At 49.2% G+C, this 21,802-nt stretch overlaps 1 protein-coding gene across 2 annotated transcripts in view; it reads right to left on the bottom strand.

Moving 5' to 3' along the window:
• PALS2 (protein associated with LIN7 2, MAGUK p55 family member) overlaps nucleotides 1–21,802 on the bottom strand; it is an 811,509-nt gene that overhangs the window by 723,479 nt on the left and 66,228 nt on the right. For both annotated transcript variants that reach the window (XM_078663456.1, XM_078663457.1), the window contains exon 2: nucleotides 15,728–15,845. The gene's annotated coding sequence lies outside the window, so the exon portion shown is untranslated. The remainder of the gene's footprint in view (nucleotides 1–15,727; nucleotides 15,846–21,802) is intronic.

The following is a 21,802-nucleotide window of genomic DNA, read 5'->3' as shown; positions in this document are numbered from 1 at the left end:
GGTTGTCACGGCCATCAACGAGGTCTTCAACAATGGACGATATATAGCCTGGCTTCTTGGAGTGTCGTCGACGATGCAGACGTAGTCGTCGTCGACATGGAACAGGTCATCGAAGTAGGCACAACGTCGACGGATCTAGTAGTCATCGACTGGCGCGTCGACGATCTAGTCATCGAGCTGGCACTCGTTTTAGATGACGAGGGCACAGAGTGGGACTGCGACGCCAGAGAACCAGGTCCCGTAGGCGTAAATGCCAGCAGATCCTGTGGGGAGACGGACTTGGGAGCGTCCACAAGCTTCTTCTTTTTAAGAAATGGAGAAGGAAGCTCGGTCTCTGACCCACGCTTCAGAGAGGTCTTAGAATGGCAGGAAGACACACTCTCAATATCAGACACTGGGTTGTCTGAAGTCTTCAACCTCTGTAGCCACTGAAGGAGACGGGCCTCTCTGTCCTTTAGGGTCTTGGAAGAAAAAGTTCTGAAAAACTTGCAACTCCTCACCTCATGATCCGGGTACAGGCAGGAGATGCATTTTTTATGAGGGTCTTCATGGAAAAGGCGAAGTTTACCACAGGCAGAACAAGGCCTGAATAAAGATTTCTTTGTAGAAGACATGTTTGTAGAAGATTGATGGTTTGAAGAATGAAGAAACTGAGCAGAGCTCAGGGAGACTCCCTTCACACGACGTGCGGTAGAAAATCTAAGGGCTTAAGCTTCTGAGGAGAAGGTTATAGAGGGTGTTACAGCCTGATTGGCTGGAGTTTGGACTATTATAATGACATTGATATGTTGCTAAAGTGAACTCTCCCTCAAGGCTTTCTATGGGCTAATGTTGTTCTATGGTACTTTAAGGTTTTATTTCTTTTGGATATATTTTGATATCTTTTATATAGTTATGCACTTATTCTCAATGCTATTGCTGCTTCAATGCCGTTTTTGCTTATATTGTTTGGTTTGATCATTCCTTTCTATTATACTTGGTTCCATCTGTTTGTTTTGTAAATAGAGCACTAAGCTCAAATTACTATGTGATTTGTATTAGCTTATCATCGTCATTTTGGTCAACTACTGTGCCAGCGTATTCACTTTTCACCTTTTCATCCATTTTTTGAGGCTGATAGGGCTTTTAACTTCTTCAAAAAGAAACACCTACTCCTGACGTGTCATGTGATCAAGCTCCGCCTGCGGAGCGAAACGCGTCATGGAGAGCATTTGCTCTGTTAAATATGGCAAATAAATCTGCACTGCAACACGAGTAACGGTGTGATGGCGACTTAATTCTTGTTGAACTATTTGTCTATTGGAGAAGGGGTCTGTTCCTGAGGTATCCGCGTTTGATAGCGGTCAAGTACTTCTTGTTATATTTGCTGCCGGATTTTGGCTGTTTCCGGCGTGGCAGACCCTCTCGAGGTGAAGTAGCATAGCATTCTTCCAGCCAGCTGCGTTCCGACGCATTTTTGACTTAAACTCGGAAGAGTTTGCATTGCTGTGCCCCCGCTCATTTGTACTTCTTTCGACAACGAAAACATCGGAGTCCTTGCACGGCGAGCAGTTTGTGGAATCCGCCTGGTCTGCTGACCTACGAGAGCCCTGAACTCCACGACCGGTAAGGCACCCGGTGCAATCTTTCGTTCTGTGAATTGCTAAATATTTGTAGCGGGTTTCGGGACATTTCTCCTACGTATTTTACATATTGACATTTTTGGCCATCAAGCAGTGTAACGGCATTATCTGTGAAAGCCGGTTAACTGATTACCGGTTTCAAAATGATTTCCAGCGACGCGCTCAGGAGTAGAGAAACGGCGGCTGAGGCTCTTTATGATAAGCTGCCGGTGGTGAATGATGAACCACCTTCCATTACAACAAATGCAACAACAAATAACAGTGTCAGAGACTTACTTAAAAAATTGGAGAAACTGCTTAGGAGTGAGCTATCTAAGTGGTGGGAGAAAAAAATCACTGGAAAAGTATCGAGATGCAAACCGTGTTCCAAGAGGTTTACGAGTCCTAATTGTTCCCACATATGAGGACCCTGATCAAAATATGTTACATGAGTGGGCTGATAACAATTTACTAGCCTCCAAAAACATGTTACACATCTCAATAAAATACGCCGAATCCGATAGAGATGCTTTGCTAATTGAAATTGATCGGGTGAATGGACTATAAGAGGCCACGGGCGAAACAGAGTTGATTAACAAAACTAGGAATAGATGTTCGCTTGTTAAAATTGGAAGAGTCTATCAAAGAACGCAAAATACAAAAATTTGCGCGAGACCAACGTGATTATGCCACTGGTCGCATTTTTACGTTTGCAAGAAAATACGACTCGTACAAGCACAAAGCAATGTCCAATCAACAACAACAAAAATCAGGGCCAGTAGCGGGGCCCTCTTCAAACATCAATACTGAGGCCACTGACTCGGACACGCTTTCCTTAGCCTCCTACAGTGGATCTGATGACAGCCGTTCATTAACACGTGCAGACCCGGTCGAATTCACCAACTTTTCTGTTGTAGATGAATTAAATTTTGTGAGCGAGGACCGGAGGTACTTTCTGCGCCCCCGCAATCCTCAACAACCACAAAGCAGAGCTGCAGTCAAAAACGACGCAACCGGAGGCACAAAACCAAAGAGAGGCGCAACGAGAGGCAATGCGCGCAGGAATTGGAACAAATAACGGAAAAACATGAAAACACTGTGATTAACTTGACTGACCTGGTTTTATCAAAAGCAGAAGAGCAGCTCCTATCACTAGGTCTGTCTTATTGTCCACGTAACAACTTTTGTTATACACAGGCACGCATCGATGTGTTTAAATTTATTAGGAAAATCAAATTAATGAAATATTTTCAACTTCATCCCATGCAGGTTAACACAGCCAATGCGAATCCTATAGGAAGCTCAGAGAATCCTTCGCTACAAGTAACAAATCTTGAGGGATTACAAACACTGCTTTCATTAGCCCATGAAGACAGCTCACAAGAAATTCCTACAGTGAGCCAAGTGATCACAGTCAACAAACCAGCATCCAGCCCTTTTCGAGGCAAATCAACTTTCTTACCATTGATGCCTAAGGACGCCCTTGACGTTTTCAGTGACAGAGTAGTCACTGAGCTAAAAAATCTCAACAGGAATATTTTGGGTAGTAAAAGACAACAAGATTACAACAACAAACAGTACCAGTTACTAGTGAAGAAAATACAAAATGATCCATCTGTGATTGTTAAGAATGCGGACAAAGGTGGGAACACTGTGTTGTGGGCTAAAACTGACTATTTACAAGAAGCCGCAAGACATTTGGGTGATTCCACTTGTTACACAAAAACTACTAAATTTGCCATGATGAAGTCTAATGAATCTACACGCAAAAGCATTTATCATTGGCAAAGACAAGGACTTCTTACAAAGGACGAGGTTAAGTTTCTAAATGTTCCCTTTCCAATCACTGCTTTATTTTATCTTCTTCCCAAAATCCACAAACTCACTTCTCCTGTCCCAGGGCGTCCTATAATTTCTGCACGAGGTAGTATGAATGAAAATTTATCTAAATATGTTGATTTTTTTCTCCAACCGCACATGACCTCACTCCCTTCTTTTCTAAAGGATACCACAGATTTTTTAGTTAAAATCAAAAATGTCAATTGGTGCTCTGATTTCTGCTTTTTGGTGATGGACATTGAATCTTTGTACACTAGTATTCCACATTTTTTTGGTTTAGAGGCTGTTAAATATTATTTGAACACAAGAGATGCAATCCTGCGAGAACATAATGCCATGTTGTTAGACATGATAAAAATTTGTCTTAACAATTATTTCCAGTTTGAAAAGGACATTTACCATCAGGAAAGAGGAGTGGCTATGGGTTCGTGCTTCTCCCCCAGCTATTCATGCTTACATGTTGGCTGGTGGGAGGAGCACGTCCTACATAAAACTCATCGCCAGTGGCTTCCACATCTAGCCCATTACTGGCGTTTTATAGATGACATATTTGTCATCTGGAAAGGCTCGCAGGAACAAGCCCAGTTGTTCGTTAACGACATTAACACCAATACTCGTAGCCTAAAATTCACAGCCATGATTACTTCCAACTCGGCTGAGTTTCTAGATGTACAGATTTATATTGAACAGGGCAAGCTGCAAACAAAGCTACATAGAAAAACGATGGCGGGTAATTCTATTCTCCACGCCCAAAGTGCCCATCCGTCCAAAACCATAAACAGCATTCCCTATGGCGAATTTATCCGTATCAGGAGAATTTGCAGTGACAATGAAACTTCCAAGCAGTGTTTGGCAGAATCAGTACAAAGATTCCTGAAGCGGGGTTACAAACTTGAATTATTGAATACTGCGCTCTCGAAAGCGTCATTACGCTCAAGAGATGAACTTCTGATCCCCAGTATTACACCTACATCTGAACTGAATTCTACTTGTTCTGTACACCTCATCACCAACTACTGTACACAACAACGTAAAATCAGACGGATTATTAATGCAGAATGGACCATTGTATTAACTGATGTTATTCTAGGCCCCATTTTGCCCCAACTGCCAGCAATTACCTTCAGGAGAGCTCCTTCCATGAAGGACGCATTAGATAAATCTCAGCCTGAATTAACACCTAAACCTAACTGGCTAGTTAAAACAGGTTTTTACAAATGCACTTCATGCCGAGCTTGTTCATTTGCTAAAAATGGAACACATTACAAATCGGCATTTAGTTATAAACCAATTGCAATTACTGAACATCTCACTTGTCGCAGTGAATATGTCATATCAACTAACCTGCACTTGCAATTTGTCTTATATTGGCAGCACAAAGCTGCCAGCAAACCAGCGTATTCTGCAACATGTGTGAGCCATAGTCAATTCGGATAGTAATTATCCAGTGGTTCGCCATTTCAAAGCTATTCATAACAACAAACTTGCAGACTTACACTATACTTTGTTAGGTTCTGTCCCTAACCCCGGACGGGGAGGTGATCGTGAAAAACTTCTCAGGCAAAAAGAGACTCATTTCATTTTACTGTTAGATTCCCGTGTTCCAAATGGTCTGAATGTCATAGATGAATTGCACAATTTTTTGTAAATATGACATTATTGTATGAATTGTATATATTCCATTGTAGGCCTGTGGTAAAATTTCTGATTCTGTTATAAGGTTGTTGTAAATAGGTATGTAAACTAAAAATAATCATTTTTGAATAAAATTTTTTGTACAGTACTTACAGTTTGCTTATTGGTAGTCTCAGCCGCCACTACTATGCTCTCATTTTATGAGAGATGTTTTTCACTATTAAAACACTAGCACTATAGTTGTATTAGGCCAGTACTAGACTGTGATTATCACCTTATTGCGAAAATATTTTTGATAAGATGGACTCATGAAATAACAAGAAACTATACTGTACTCAGATCTTACCCCTTTAACGCATTTTTGCACTTACCATATTTGCACTTTACATTTGCACTTTATCCTAGCTTGAACTCTAAACTATGAGATATTTTATCATTATAACTCTGGCTAAATAAGTTGAGAATGTAATTTATGCACTTGCACTTTATTCTCAATGCTATTGCTGCTTCAATGCCGTTTTTGCTTATATTGTTTGGTTTGATCATTCATTTCTATTATACTTGGTTCCATCTGTTTGTTTTGTAAATAGAGCACTAAGCTCAAATTACTATGTGATTTGTATTAGCTTATCATCGTCATTTTGGTCAACTACTGTGCCAGCGTATTCACTTTTACCTTGTCATCCATTTTTTAAGGCTGATAGGGCTTTTAACTTCTTCAAAAACACCTACTCCTGACGTATCATGTGATCAAGCTCCGCCTGCGGAGCGAAACGCGTCATGGAGAGCATTTGCTCCGTTAAATATGGCAAATAAATCTGCACTGCAACACGAGTAACGGTGTGATGGCGACTTAATTCTTGTTGAACTATTTGTCTATTGGAGAAGGGGGTCTGTTCCTGAGGTATCCGCGTTTGATAGCGGTCAAGGACTTCTTGTTATATTTATGTATATATGTGTGTACTTTATGTATATATGTTTCTACTACTATTTTATGTACCGTGGGACCCCCATTTCGACGACGGGGAATTATTCAAGCATGTGAATCTATGAAAGACACAAATACTGGAGAACGACAGTTTACAGGTAAGTAACTATTGTTCTTCTGCAGTGGGGAGAGCCTTGGTTAGATCTATTCGCCACCGAAGAGAACGCGCAACGTCATCAGTTCTGTGCGTTGGAATTTCCAAGGCGGCACTCGCTCGGAGACCCTTTTCCTCACGAGAGGAGTTGAGGTCTGTTTTACGCCTTTCCGCCTATACCACTTCTGCCCAGAGTGCTGAAGAAGATCAGGAGCGAACGGGCGAAACGCGTCGGCTTGTAACTCTTTGTCACATATAAATACTGAATTAAGCATCCTGAAGTGTCCGGAGTACCTTTTTTAAAGTTAAAAAGGTTGGTGCAGTATACGTAAAAACGCCGGTTTTTTAGAAGGACCGCCGCGAAGCTAAGCCTTGAACTACCGGCATTTCATTGGTTGATATATATTTATGTATATATGTATGTACTTTATGTATATATGTTTCTACTACTATTTCATGTACCGTGGGACTCCCACTTCGAAGACGGGGAATTATTCAAGCATGTGCATCTATGAAAGACACCCCTAATACTGGAGTAAGAGACCTTGCGCCACTTCCAACTTCCGACGCCATTCGTGATCCATCATGCACCTGCGACTGAGTTAGTCTGCCCTGGCGTTCAGAGACCCTGGCAGGTGTTGAACTACCAAGGTAAAGCCTTGACGTTCCAGCCATGTCCAGAGGCGCAGAGCTTCTGGACACAAAGTCCAGGACACCACCCCGCCCTGTTGCAATACCACATGGCAGTGGTGTTGTCCGTAAACACCTGCATTACACTTCCCCGGACAGAGGGAAGGAATGCCTTCAGTGCAAGTCGGATCGCCCGCATCTCCAGAAGGTTGATATGGAGCAGGGACTCCGCCGCCAGAGACCTTTGATCTCCGCCTCTCCCAAGTGGCCTGCCCATCCCAGGAGGGACGCATCCTTCACCACTGTGTGCTCCGGTTGGGGAAGGGAGAGTGATCTGCCACTGACCCAATCGCGATTCGTGAGCCACCACTGCAACTGTCGTGCAGTGCCATCCGAGATCTGAACATGGTCGGACAGGTTGCCCTGATGTTGCGCCCACTGGAACTTCAGGTCCCACTGCAGAGCCCGCACATGCCATCGGGCATGTGTCACCAGCAGGATGCAGGAGGCCATCATGCCCAGAAGCCAGAGGGTCTCCCTGACCGAAACCCAGGATAGAGGCTGAAAGATCAGAATCATAGCAGGAATACCCAGACTCGCTGCTCGGGAGGATAAACCCGAAACCGCGTGGAATCCAGAACCGCTCCGATGAAAGGGAGCTCCTGAGAGGGACTCTGGTGCGATTTCGGCACGTTGACGGTGAACCCCAGCAAATGCAGGAGGTTGGCCGTAGTCTGCAGGTGGTTGACGACTGCCTGGGGCAAGTCTGCCTTCAACAGCCAGTCATCGAGGTAGGGGATGACTGACACCCCTGACCTCTGCAGATGAGCTGCGACCACCGCCATCACCTTCGTGAACACCTGAGGGGCACTGGTAAGGGCAAAGGGGAGCTTGGCAAACTGAAAATGCTCCTGGCCTACCGTGAACCGCAGGTAGCGCCGGTGGGCCGGCAAGACGGGGATGTGAAAATACGCAGCCTGCAAGTCCAACGCTACCATCCAGTCTCCAGGGTCCAGGGCAGCCACGGCCAGAGTCAGCATCTTGAACTTCTCCTTCCTGAGGAAGCGATTGACGTCCCGGAGGTCCAAGATGGGGCGCAGGCCCCCCCTTGTCCTTCTTGGGGACCAGAAAGTAGTGGGAATAACAACCACTCTCTACTTCCTGACTGGGATCGCACTCAATGGCCCCCTTGGCCTGAAGGGCTGTGACTTCCTGACGGAGAAGAGCCGAATGCTCCCCCAACATGCGGTGGTACCGAGGTGGCATGGCTGGAGGGGAGGACTGAAAAGGGAGTGAGTAACCTTGGCATATTATCTGCAGCACCAACTTGTCCAATGTAATTTCGCCCTAGTGGTGGAGGTGGTGGCGAACCCGGCCACCCACCGGCGTGGGGTGCTCCCTGAAGCTCGGATTAGGAAGGCTTAGGGGCGGAAGCAGCAGGGGTGGAAGTGGACTGACCCGTGCGCTGGTTACCAGACCTGCCCCTGCGGAATCCACGGCCACTGCCGCGCTGAGGCTGGTTCTGCACAGGCTTGCTGGAAATGCGTGCTTGGGTGCCCCTGCCCTGGCCATGAAAGGAACAACACCTAGGCATGGCAGGGTTCTTTGTGGAAAGACCCAAAGACTTGGCCGTGGCCCGAGAGTCTTTAAAGCGCTTCAGGGCATTGTCAGCCTTATCGCCAAAGAGGCGGGAGCCATCAAAGGGAATGTCCATGAGGGAGCTCAGGACATCGGGTGAGAACCGAGTGGAACGCAACCAGGCATGGCGCCGCAACGCCACAATCGTGGAAATTGCCCTGCCCAACAAATCAGCGGTGTCCAAACCACACCTTATGGCAAACTTCGCCGCTTCCTTACCCTCCGCAACCGCTTGGGAAAGGACGGCATGGACCTCCTCAGAACACCGAGGCAAGACCTGAGCTACAGAATCCCACACTGTGTGGGAGTAATGGTCCAATAAGCAGGCGGTGTTAACAGACTGCAACCCCAAGCTGGCTGAGGAGAACAACCTCTTGCCAAAGTGGTATAGCCTCATAGAGTCCTTATCCGGCGGAGCCGTGGGAAAGGCACTCTGCGACGTCGAGGCTCTCAGGCGTAGAGTGAGTGGTCAAGAAGGCGTGATCACCGGGCACCGGGTGAGGACGCCTAGCGACGTTTTTATCCACCGGCGCCCCCATTGCCGGCCGCAACCAAGAGCCCAAGAGGACTTCAGTGATGGCCTCATTGAAAGGGAGCAGCAGCTCCGACGATGCAGACGCCATCTGGAGCACCTCCATAAGGAGGTTGGTTTTAAGGGCCACCGTAGATAGGTCGAGATTGAGAGCCTCCGAAGCCCGACGCAGCACAACGGTGTAGGAAGCACCCTCCATAGTAGGCGGAGGAGAGGCAAACCCCAGGTCAGAAGACACATCAAGTTCGCCCGCATGCTCAAGTTTGTCCACACAATCCTGCTTGAAGTCACACTGCCGGGGAAGGGGGTCGTCGGACGCATCCCAGTCCTCGTCCGGCTCTGGTGTAGAAGGAGCCGGTCACGGTGGCAAGGCCAAAGCCGGAGAAGGGACAAGCGGCGTCCGGAACGGGGCAGAAAACAGCGCCGGCTGGGGCCATATCCCAATTCGGATCCCAGGCAGGAACAAAATGGGCCGGGGCAGGATAAACGGCACCCAGTACGGCACCTGGGGTGGAGCAAAGGGCGGCGCCGGAGCACCTTGTGGCGCCGGGGCCAGAGCCAGCAGCGCAGGATTCTGTGGCACCGGGGCTGGCGCCGGTGACGGAGCCGCCGGGCCTACAGGATCTGGACACGGGACTGCGGGGCCCGAAGGTGCGCCTGCGGGAGCCCGGGGCCTAATAAGGTAGTCCATGGCAGCAAGAAACTCTTGCATCTGTTCGGAAGCCGCCGACGGACCTGGATATTGCGGGTAGGCAGCGGAACTCCCCAGCTCCAGAGGAACCGCAGAGGCGGACCCTGTACCCCTCGTCTGCCTCCGGGGAGCGATGGGGGGGCGTCAGAGAGAAAACACGCTTCTTAGACTTCTTTTTATGGCGTCACTCACCGGAATCTGAAGGCGAAGACTTAGGGCCCGAGGAGCGACTGCTCCGGTCCCGTGAGCGGTCCCATGAGCGGCCCCTAGACCCGGAGCGGCGGTGAGAGGAATGCCGGACCTCCAGCAACTTCCGGTGCCGCTTCCTCAAGGCCTTCAAGGCCATGGCTCGACAGTCTCGACAGTCCCAGGAGTCATGATCTGTCTCCAGGCAGTAGAGGCACACATCATGGGGGTCCGCCAGCAACATGTTACGGCGTCACGACCCACAAGACTTAAATCCAGGCATCCCTATGTGCACCAGGAGACAAGAAAAGGAGACAAAAAATCTCAAAGAGTATTTAAAAAATGACTGAGGTAAGTGCTCAATCCGGATCTGCGCTTTCGGCGCAAAAAAAAAAAAAAAAAGAACTGACGTCAGTGCGCATGGGTGGCGCCTAAGTCTCTGTGACGTAATCTCGGCGCTTACGACGCCAGCGACGGACACGGAGCTGCACTACGCCACCTACTGACGCGCAGGGGTACTGCTAAGCAAAACTTTCCGGTTCCAGTCTGGCGCCTGGGAATATTCTAAGGTAACGAATCTATCACTAACATGTCTCTTTCAGATACGACAGTACTTCCTAAACTTTTGTACCATTTCTAGGGCCGCCCCATTGAAATCAAGAAGGAATTCTTCTCTATCTGCTCGATGATTACTAAATTCATCTGGCAAGACAGAAGGGCCCGTTTGCCACAAAGTGTTGATTCTCCCTAGAGACCAGTGGGCCCGGACATCCCACTGTACTATAAAGCAGTTCAACTATGCGTGATCTCCGAGTGGTCTCTGAGGGAGCCTGACAAACACTGGGGCAACCCATGCAGAGCTGTGGTTCGGTAAGACGATATGGGATGTACTGTGGAAACCCAAACATGAGCGCCCACTCAATGCCTGCTTAAGTACTCTGACAGGACGGCGCTGAAGTTTTGGGCCGAGATAAATCATTTGCATGGTCTGGCGTCCTCTCCCTACATGCCTACAAATTATAAATGCTGGCATTTCACCCGTCTAAGTGCCAAATCACTTTGACTTCTGGCAAGAGGGCAGATGCCTTACCATATTGGAACTCTTCCATGGGTGGGATATCCTTACTTTTGATTACTGCTGCAGCAACTTTCACCTACCTGCCTCGGAAATATACCATTACACCCACTTGAAACAATGGGTACTCCAGCCCAAAATGCAACTAGCATCTACCAGGGACCTTTCTCCTAAAGAGAAGTATATGCGGGGACCCCAAGGCTGTATATCCTCCCTTTACACACTCCTATTCTCCACGACCAACACTTTTACCTCACGCCATATGACATTCTGGGAACAAACTCTAGGATCACCGATTACTATCGATCGATGGTGCAAAATCTGGAGAGGTATCCTCAAGTTTGATCACTCACTAGGTCTTAAGGAGGTCCACTATAAGGTGCTCTATGCTCTATGATTGGTACTTACACTCAGCAAAACTCAAGAAAATATTCCCTAATACGTCGAATTGTTGCTGGAGGGGCTGTGGACTATTGGGAGACTTTGGCAATCTCTTGCACCCGATTCGTGCCCCCGCCAGCCTGCTCGCTCTCCCCACACGTTAATGGCTACATTAGCAGTCCACCAATTCCTGTTATATGGTTGAGCCCTTTGTTTAAGGGATATTTATGGGGCTGGGATTGCAATAGGTGCTTACATTGCAGAAATGTTATTTTATTTGATTATTAAGTCACCTATTTTTTTGGGACGGGGGTTATCCTCTTGCCCTCTTTTCTGCAATAAGATGTAGACCCAGCTTATACAAATCTGTGTTTGTACATAGGACGCTTGATTGCCCCGAACTTCTGGCCTGGGAACCACTCTCCCTCCACGCAGCTCCGCCTGGCCGTCACCGCCGCTGTCCCAGTAGAGCAGGGTTCGAGACCACGCTCGACCCGCCCTCTGTGCCTGCCCGGTTTACCTGCCCTGGTGTCTGGCTGCCATGTTTTATTTAGTTTTCTGGTATAATTAATTCATTACCGTATTGTTTTCATTTTGCCTCTCTCCCCATTTGCACTGTTCGACACTTGTAAGCCCCGCCCACTTTCCGATCACCGCTTCCTGGCCTTCCCGCCACCCAGCTGCGCTTTCCCTCCCCTATTTAATGGAGGCCACTGGCACGCCAAAGGCAAGCCCCTCTGCGCCCATCCGCAACCCAACCAGCGCCAGGGACCCTGCATCTCGTACCACCCACCGCTTCAACACAGCCGCCCTACACGCACTCACCACCGAAAGACTCAGACTGCCAACAGTCCACGTCAAATGTGACCCACGGCCAGTTCTCCTGCCTCCACTGCTGCCAGACCTTCACCACCAATCCAGCCTCCAACACTGCCAAAACCTTCACCAGCGATGCCCTAAGATGTATCCTCCTCAACGTGCGTTCTGTGCACGAACACGCCGTGGAGATCTGGAACCTACTTGACTCTCTCTCACTAGACATCGCCTTCTTCACGGAGACCAGGACCAATGCCTCCTCCGGCCCGGACATCAACACCGCCATCCCGGAAGGATACAAGATCCAGAGGAAGAACCGCCCCAACCGCCTGGGAAGGGGCCTCGCCATCGCCCACAAGAACACCCTCCGCCTCACCATCTCTAGCGAAACCTTCCCCGCTGCCGAACACCCAAACTTCCAGATCCAGACCAGCCCCAACTCCATGCTCCGCGGATCCCTCGTCTAGACCCCCCTGCCCGCGGGCCTCCTTCGCCACTAACCTTTTAACCTCATCGCACCCCACGCCATAACCTCAATTAATTAAACCTCATCCGATACCTGAACTTCCACCTCAACAACCCCAGCGACCCCAACTCCACCACCCTCCGTGACAACCTTGCCAACATCGGACTTAAGCAACTCATCACTACACCGGCCCACAGGGCAAGACACACCCTCGATCCCATCTTCGCAGCAGGAAACAGCGTCCACTTCAGCCACACAACGCAACCCCCATGGACTGACCACCACTGCGTACACTTCACAGTCGACAAACCCAAGGCATCCAAACCAGCCCCACGCCCACCACGAAGGAACAGGAGCAAGGTCACCGACGACCAACTAAACTCCACCCTCACCTGAGACAACCACACTCCGGCATCCGACGCCAATGCCACAGCCAGAGAACTCCACACCTGGATCTCCAACTGCACTGACAAGCTCGCCCCGCTATGCAACACCGACAAACAGCGCCACAGGAAAGCCGTCTGGTTCACCACTGATCTCCAAGAAGCCAGACTCAACTGCAGACGCCTGGAGAAGAACTGGAGAAAAACCAAGACTCCCGGAAACTACACCATCAACAAGGACATCATGACGGACTACCACAAACGAATCAGAACCACCAAAAGGACTTTCATCCACAGCAAAATCCTCGCTAACTCCACCAACTCCAAGAAACTCTTCACCGTCTTTCAGGAATTCACCAACCCCCGAAGGCCACAGACATCACCCTGTCCCAAGACCTCTGTGACAAGCTTGGAACCGTCTTTCACCTCAAGATCAAAAAGCTCTACGACAACTTAAATCGACCACCAACCAGACACCACAGCCGGCCCACCTGCCAGGCCCACCTGCCAGACACACCAGCCAGCCCACCATCTCCACCTGGACACAGAACAGGGCCGAAGACACCGCTTCGACTATGAAAGGCATCCACTCAGGGGTCCCCACGGACCCCCGCCCCCCACACATCTACCACAGAGCCGCCATCGCAATCAAACTCCAGCACACCTTCAACATAACCATCAAAACAGGCACCTTCCCAGATGACTGGAAACGCGCAGAAATCAGGCTGCTGCCCAAGAAGCCCACAGCCGACCTCACCGACGTCAAGAACTACCAGCCCATCTCGCTCCTCCCATTTGCAGCCAAAGTTGCAGAGAAAACAGTCAACAGGGAACTGGGGAACTGACATGATTCATCAAAGACGCCGCCGCCCTCGACTCGCCCCACTCCGGATTCCGGAGCAACCACAGCGCCGAGACCGCCCTACTCATCACCACAGATGACATCCGCACCCTCCTGGACCAAGGCCACTCCGCAGCCCTCATTCTACTCTGACTTATCGGCAGCCTTCGACACCTTATCGTACTTCACTCTCATCGCCAGACTACATGACACAGGCATACAAGGAACAGCCCTAGACTGGATCCGATCATTCCTCACCTGAAGAAGCCAAAGAACCAGACTGCCACCCTTCCTTTCCGATCCTACAAAAATCACCTGCGGAGTCCCACAGGGGTTGTCACAGAGCCAGACCCTCTTCAATGTCTACATGGCTCCCCTCGCCGCCATCGTCCGACAACAGGACCTCAACATAGTATCCTACGCTGACGACACCCAGCTCATCCTCTCCCTCACAAAAGAACCCGCCACCGCCAAACTCAACTTCCAAAAAGGGATGCAGGAAGTAGCAGTCTGGATGAACAATAGCTGACTAAAGCTCAACCCCGGAAGACATAAGTCCTCGTCCTTGAAACCACCCCCTCAGCATGGGACAACACCTGGTGGCCGACGGCCCTCAGAAGCCCACCGACCTCCTCGGACCACGCCAAAAACCATGGCATTGTACTCGACTCATCCCTCATCATGAACCAACGACAGGTCAACGCCGTCACCTCCAGCTGCTTCAACACCCTCCGAAAGACTTTCAAATGGATCCACCCTGAGTCAAGGAAGGCAGTCACCCAAGCACTCATCACCAGCAGACTGGACTATGGAAACGCGCTCTACGCTGGCATAATCCAGTCCCTACTCCGCAGACTCCAGATGATTCAGAACACCGCCTCCAGACTTGTCCTCGCCCTCCCCGGGCACAAACACATCAGCCAACACCTACGAAGGCTCCATTGGCTCCCAGTGGAAAAAATAGTCACTTTCAAAATCCTCACCCACGCCTACAAATGCCTACACAACACCGGAACAAACTACCTCAATGACAGAATCAACTTCCACGTACCCAAAAGGAACCTCCGATCTTCCAACCATGCATTGAGCAAAACCCAGCGTATCCACAGAGCCAGAGCAGGCGGAGGATCCTTTTCCCACATTGAGGCCAAAGCATGGTACGAGCTCCCAGCAGACATCCCCTACCTGAACACCTTCAGGAGGTCTCTCAAGACCTGGCTCTTCAGCTAAACAGATATGCTGCGCCCCCCCTCCCCCCAACACTCCCTAACCCTCCCCCCAACACTCCCTAACACTCCCCCCCCACACACAGCACCTTGAGACCCTCATGGGTGAGTAGCACGCTTAAAATACCCCTGATTGATTGTTCTTATGGTCTACTAGGATATCAACACTGTCAATGTAGAATTTGTGCCCATCAAAATTTAATAAAGGATGATTGAGGGAAAAAAACAGACGTAGTAGGGTGAGGGTTGCAGCTAAGTCATTATAAAAGTATTCAAACGATGCCTGCTGCAGTGTAAAAAAAAAAAGCTTTCTCAATACAATTAATGCAACAAAAAGTGCAACAGTTGATGGCATTTTTAAATATAAAATAATCCCTGGTACACTGTAATGTTAGGTGGAATGATGCACCAAACAGCCAGCAGAGTAAGGTGACCGAAAAATACTTCTCAGGGTGCAGCCAAAGCTCAATCAATGTACATAGGTTGAAGAACTCTGAGCTACCTAACTACAAACATAGTTTCAGTAGAAAAATACCATGTAGATGTTCATAAATGGCAACTGAAACATCCAGAGTTCTTTCAAAACATGAGAGCATATTTTACAGATTAAATTAAACTCTTTTTACCGGCAGCCTACGTAGTAAAGGCACATCATCTTATCGGGGAGATCAGAATCTGTAAAGGGTTTGCATTGGAGTTATCTACCTCTTTCCTTTGCTTAGAATCTGGAAACTGGGTCAAATCTCCAGTCTTGTAAATGTCGAACTGAAGAACTGCACTCCTGTGAAGAAATACTTGTACCGCCCCATAAGAACACTTCAGGCTGAAACAGAACATAAAACATGTCAGATGTGAGAGCAGCCATTGGAAAGAGCACAGTGAACACATGACTTACTATTATATTTTAGGTAGGAAACTGCACTTTATCATAATTCCAAAGGGTCTGTGTTATGTTTAAATCATTTCAGCACGTTCAACAGGTCTGAAATAGGAAGTCCTAAAAGCACAATTAAATAAGAAATACCAGTATAAAGGTCTTAAAATGTAATCTCTTGTAAAGAAAGGATGTTTAAAATAGCATTCATTACTACGTCTGTGAAAAGGTTGAGAAATTTGACTTTTCAGAGTCTAAACCAGTAGGAAACATTACTCACCTGTAATCTTAGTTCTCCTCCAGGAGAACCCTCATCAAAGTAATAAGCACTGAATTGTCCCGCCAAACGCACCCCAGAGTACTTTAAAAAGCATACTTGTATTTTAAACCGAGCCAACTGCATGGAAATGAGTCACTATAAAAAAAGTTACTATAGAAAATCTTTCACAAACCATTTTTAAAAAGGCAAAAGAAAGAATCTGAGGTATTGTTAGCTAATAGGCTGAATTACAAAGCATAGTGGAGAAAAAATGGTACTGTAACTAAGAAACACCTTCAGTATCCCATCATGCCTCACAGGTGACAGATAGGTCAAGTCATTTTTAAGGAAATTAAGAATCCTGGGCGAAGCAATTGTTGAGCGCTGTAATGGTTCCTGTCTGGGGAGGTGGAAGGGTTGCTTATGACTGATGAGGAATCCCCTGGAAGAGAATTAAGATTACAGGTGAGTAACTTTTCTTTCTCTTCCAGGGGATCCTCATCAAAAGGCATAAGCACTGAATAGAATAGCAAGCCCATCTCGCATACAGGAAGACATGAAATAAAAACAGCTCTAACGATAACCCACAAAAGTTTCTTAAAGAAGCCTGCTCTGCTCGAGTATCCACTCTGGAGACTCTAGCAAATGTACGAAGAGATCTCCAAGTAGCTGCCATACATATCTCTGAAACTGGAACATTTTGAAGATGGGCTATGGAAGAAGTATTTCCCCATGTAGAATGTGCTTTAGTTCTACCAGTTAGGCGTTTTATTGCTATCTGGTATGAAAGAATTGTACATGATACAATCCATCTAGAAATAGATTGTTTAGAAGAAGGGAAGCATGTGAGTATTGTACCATAATTTATGGTAAGGCGGTGTAGTCTGGCTACCTTATAGCCTTCTGTGACGGGGCGAGTGGCCCAGGAGAGGAAGAGAACACTGACTGGTGGTCCGCCACCCCTCTATTACACACTTCCTTGACTTTCCAACAGCCGCCTGACCCCTCCTGGAACGAGGAGCCAGAATCGAACTGGCCGAGCGAGACAATGAGATGTGGCCCCTTTAACTACGAGGCAAGGGACGACATGGCCCCTCCCACCTACAGCCATGGCGGGACGTCAAAAGAGAGACCAGCCCCGGAAGCAGCGAACGGCGTTTCCCAGGTGGAGAAAGGAGTTTGGAGTGCTGATTGCGGAGAGAAGACGGGAGAAGGAGTACCGAGAGAAGTGACGGAGAGCGGAGAAGGAGCAGCGGACCCGAAGCCAGGAGGCCAACGTTTCCACGCTTCGCCCCGCCACGCTCCCACGGGAGGGGCGTGGCTCCAGCAGGTACGGGGCCGAGTGGCGAGCTGGGTGGGACGCAGGGTCCAGCCTCCTGAGTGATTGTACAGCCCCGTGTAAAGCTCTAACTCCTAAACCTCCTCCCTACACGAGCACTTCCCTCACTGAGCGTATATACTTCACTGTTCACCGGTTTCCCTCACCCCTGGCCCCGCCGACCTGTATGGTCTCGTGCTTTGATCTGACACGGTCTCTCTCTCCCTCTTTCCAAATGCCCCGGAGAGGAGAAGCGACGAACCCCCGCAAAGAGACCTTCCCGAAGCAAGCTGGATTCATCGCGGAAGCCGCCCTTTGACCCAGCAGCGTTTGCTCGAGAACGGATCACAAGTCGGCAACATTAAAATAAAGCCTTCGTTGAAAACTCTAATTAAGGATTCGGCCTCTCACTTGACCTCCTCCCCCTTGGTTACTTACCCCTGTGGAGTTAGACCCGAGCCTTCCTTCCCCCCCTAACCTGGGACAAGTGGTGTCAGAAGTGGGATCAGCAAAATCCCCCCTCTGTAGCAACAAGATGGACACCCTTATTGAGCACCTCATTAAAGGCCAGCAAAAACTCGAGTGGGCAGTGGAAAGACAGATGTCCTCGACTCAAGCGGACACAGAACTGTTTAAAACCTCGATCACTGCCCACATAGAAGGCCTGAAGAATGTGCCGCCTCCTGCCTCGATCCCAGCTGGCGAAGCCCGCGTGCATACCCCACATCCCACCGGTATCGCGCTACAAAAATACATACAGGGTGACGACCCTGATGCCTTTCTACTGAATTTTGAAAGGGTCGCCCGGGTATTAGGGTGGCCTGAGGATAAGTGGCCCTTCTTTCTCGCCCCCCCCTCCTGACAGGGGAGGCGCAATCCGCCTACCAGGCCGCTAATCCCCTAGGAAACACCCCGTACGCGGTAGTGAAGGAGGTAATATTGGACCACCTGGGCCTGGATCAAGAAGCCTACCGTGTAAAATTCAGGAAAGAAAGAGGCCTTCCTGGAGAGAACCCAAAGACCCTTTCTTTAGGTTGCGGATGGCCGCCAACAAATGGTTAAGACCAGAAGTCTGTAGTAAAGAGGAAATCCTCAATAAAATATACTTGGAACAGTTCATAGACGCCCTGCCTTATGCAACCCAAAGATGGCTGCGCCAACACGCCGGGTTGGACGTCAACCAGGCCATTGAAATGGCTGCAAACTATGCCAGAGCCCAGCCTAGAATCAGCGGTGGGGAAAGCGAGAAGACAAGCAAACCTCTTCCACCCTTTAAAGTAGAGAAAAACCCCAGACCAGGGGTAGAAGCACCGAGACCCCGACCCTCAGGAATGATGTCCCCCATGTTAAAAGGGCCCCAATGTTATGACTGTGGGGAATGGGGCCACATCGCGAGGATGTGTCCCCGTAAGAGATCCCCCGAGGAGCCGATGGAGGTTGGATATCTCCCTAAGACTGTTATGTATTCGGCCGAACTGGGCACATCATTTTACGTGAGTATGAGGATGAATGGTTTTAGTGTGAGGGCCCTCCTGGACTCGGGGTGCAGACAGTCCGTGATACAGGAGCGCTTTGTCCTTCCCGGCCAATATGTACAGAAGTCAGAGGTACACATACGCTGCGTACACGGAGACGTGAAGCCTTACCCACTGGATTCCATAACAATAGTGCTACCGGATAGGGCTCCGTGTACTGTCAGGGTAGGAGTGGTGGATACCCTTCCGGAAGATATAATCTTAGGAATTGACAATCCAGAGTTCCTATCCCTCTTTAGGGAGAAGCTCACAGTCCCCACATCCAGGGGGGAGGGACCCTTCCAAGCATTCATAACCCCCGAGCCATGGGCAATAGATAGGAGCTTCCGTTTCGCGCAGGCGGAGGACAGAACGCTGTACATGGGAAAGCGCTCACCAGTCAAGGAACATCTTCCCAGACGTATCCCCGATTCCGGACCAAAAACGACCTGCTGTACAGACAGGCCACGGAGAGTAGCAGTTGTCAGTTGTTGGGGCCAGTCTCTTTCCGGGAACAAGTGCTCTTCTTTGCACACACCCATCTAACGGCGGGCCATGCGGGAAAAGAAAAGACCACCGAGAGCCTCCTCAGATACTTCTTCTGGCCGGGTATTTACCGAGATGTACAGGATTATTGTGCCAAGTGCGACATATGCCAAAGGAGGAATACACATCGTCCCAGTGCCGCTCCTCTGCAACCCATGCCTATCATCGGTGTTCCCTTCGAACAAGTGGGCATGGACATCATCGGGCCGTTGCCCAGATCCACAAAAGGCAATCTATACGCACTGGTCTTCGTGGATTATGCCACTAGGTTCGTGGAGGCCTTTCCACTGAGGACCACCACCACGTCGGCGATTGCAGAGAAATTTGTGGAGCTGTTCGCCCGCGTGGGTTTTCCCAAAGAGGTGTTGACAGATCAGGGTACCCCCTTCACGTCTAAGCTCATGAAAGAAGTGTGTAAAACCCTGGGGATAAAACATCTGAAGACCTCGGTGTACCACCCTCAGACCGATGGCCTCGTAGAAAGATACAACCAATTCCTCAAGTCCACCTTGAAGAAAATGTTATCCTCCGAAGGCACGAACTGGGACAGGCTTCTGCCTTTGGCCTTGTAGGTTTTGAGAGCACAGAAACAAAGTAGCTTGGGCTGTTCGTCCTTCGAGTTGTTGTACGGGCGCCTTCCCAGGTCCCTCCTCGAAATGACCAAGGACCTGTGGGAAACCGAGGAGGCTCAAGAACAAAAGAACATGTTGGAATATACCACCCAACTCCGAACCCGGCTGGGCAAATTACGGAACCTGGCCCACACCAGTCTGGAACACCACCAGGAAAAATATAAAAGGAACTACGACAAAGGCAAGAGGCTAAGAAAAATAGAAGTAGGAAAATGGGCTCTAGTACTGTTGCCCTCACTAAGCGGCAAGTCCAAAAATGAGTGGCAGGGGCCCTTTCAGGTCATCAAAACTATAGGACAGACGACCTACCGACTGCGTCTCTCGTCCAAGAAGACCCAGACCTACCACATTAATCTATTGAAGGAATGGCTGGGGCCTGTACCCCAGGGGAACCATTGGATTGTAGCGTCCTCCCAAACGAACACCTCCACGTTGGATCAACTTGTGGTAAACCCGAACCTCACTGCCCCGATGAAGAATAGTTTACAAGAAGTCCTGAGGCCGTTTTCGGACGTCTTTTCGGACCTACCCGGGAGAACGGACCTCGTAGAACACCATATCGAAACCCTGCCAGGGAAGATAGTGAAACAACGACCCTACCGGATCCCCGCGGCCCGACGTGAGGCCGTACAGAAAGAAGTTCACGAAATGCTCAAATTGGGAGTGATATGACCCTCCACGAGTCACTGGTCATCACCCATCGTGATGATACCGAAACCCAACGGATCCAAACGCTTTTGTATGGATTTTAGGGCCTTAAACACAATATCTAATTTTGACACATACCCTATTCCGAGGGTTGACGAATTAATTGAAAAAATAGGAGATGCTCAGTACATCACGACCATTGACCTCACTAAGGGGCACTGGCAGGTGCCTCTTCGTGAGGAGGATCGGAAGAAAACAGCCTTTGTAACAGATAACGGACTATACGAGTTCACAGTCCTCCCCTTTGGCCTCCATGGGGCCCCAGCGACATTCCAGAGACTCATGAACAATGTATTGCAGCCCTACTCTTCTTTCAGCTCGGCATATTTGGATGACATAGTAATCTACAGCCGGGATTGGGACGAACACCTGAGCCATCTTCAGACCATTCTAACTGCCCTCCGTCGAGCGGGGTTACACATTAACTCAAAAAAATCCAGAGCGGCCTTTACCAGTGTCAATTATCTGGGGTACGTCTTGGGGGATGGAACCATCGCTCCCCAAAGCGAGAAGGTTAAAGCCATAGCCAAAGTCCCCTTCCCTAACAATAAAAGGGACCTGAGAGCCTTCCTAGGCCTAGTAGGCTACTACTGCCGCTTCACAGCCAGATTTGCAGAGGTGGCCGCCCCCCTGACCGACCTCTTGCGCAAAGAGACCAAAACCAGGGATATAATGCACCCCTCCCCGGAGGCCCTAAGGGCTTTTCACCTCCTGAAACAGACCATGACCTCGGCCCCTGTGCTAGTGTCCCCGGACTTTATCAAACCCTTCATACTTGCCACAGATGCCTCCAACGTGGGAATGGGTGCTGTATTGTCCCAGACAGGTACAGATGGGCAGGAACATCCTGTGTTATATGTCAGTAGGAAGCTTTTCCCCCCGAGAAGGCAGGTATTCCACCATTGAGAGGGAGGGTCTAGCAATTAAAT

Source organism: Lissotriton helveticus, chromosome 10, assembly GCF_964261635.1.
Source record: "Lissotriton helveticus chromosome 10, aLisHel1.1, whole genome shotgun sequence".
Taxonomy (NCBI): Eukaryota; Metazoa; Chordata; class Amphibia; order Caudata; family Salamandridae; genus Lissotriton; species Lissotriton helveticus.
This window is presented reverse-complemented; position numbering and strand designations above follow the sequence as displayed.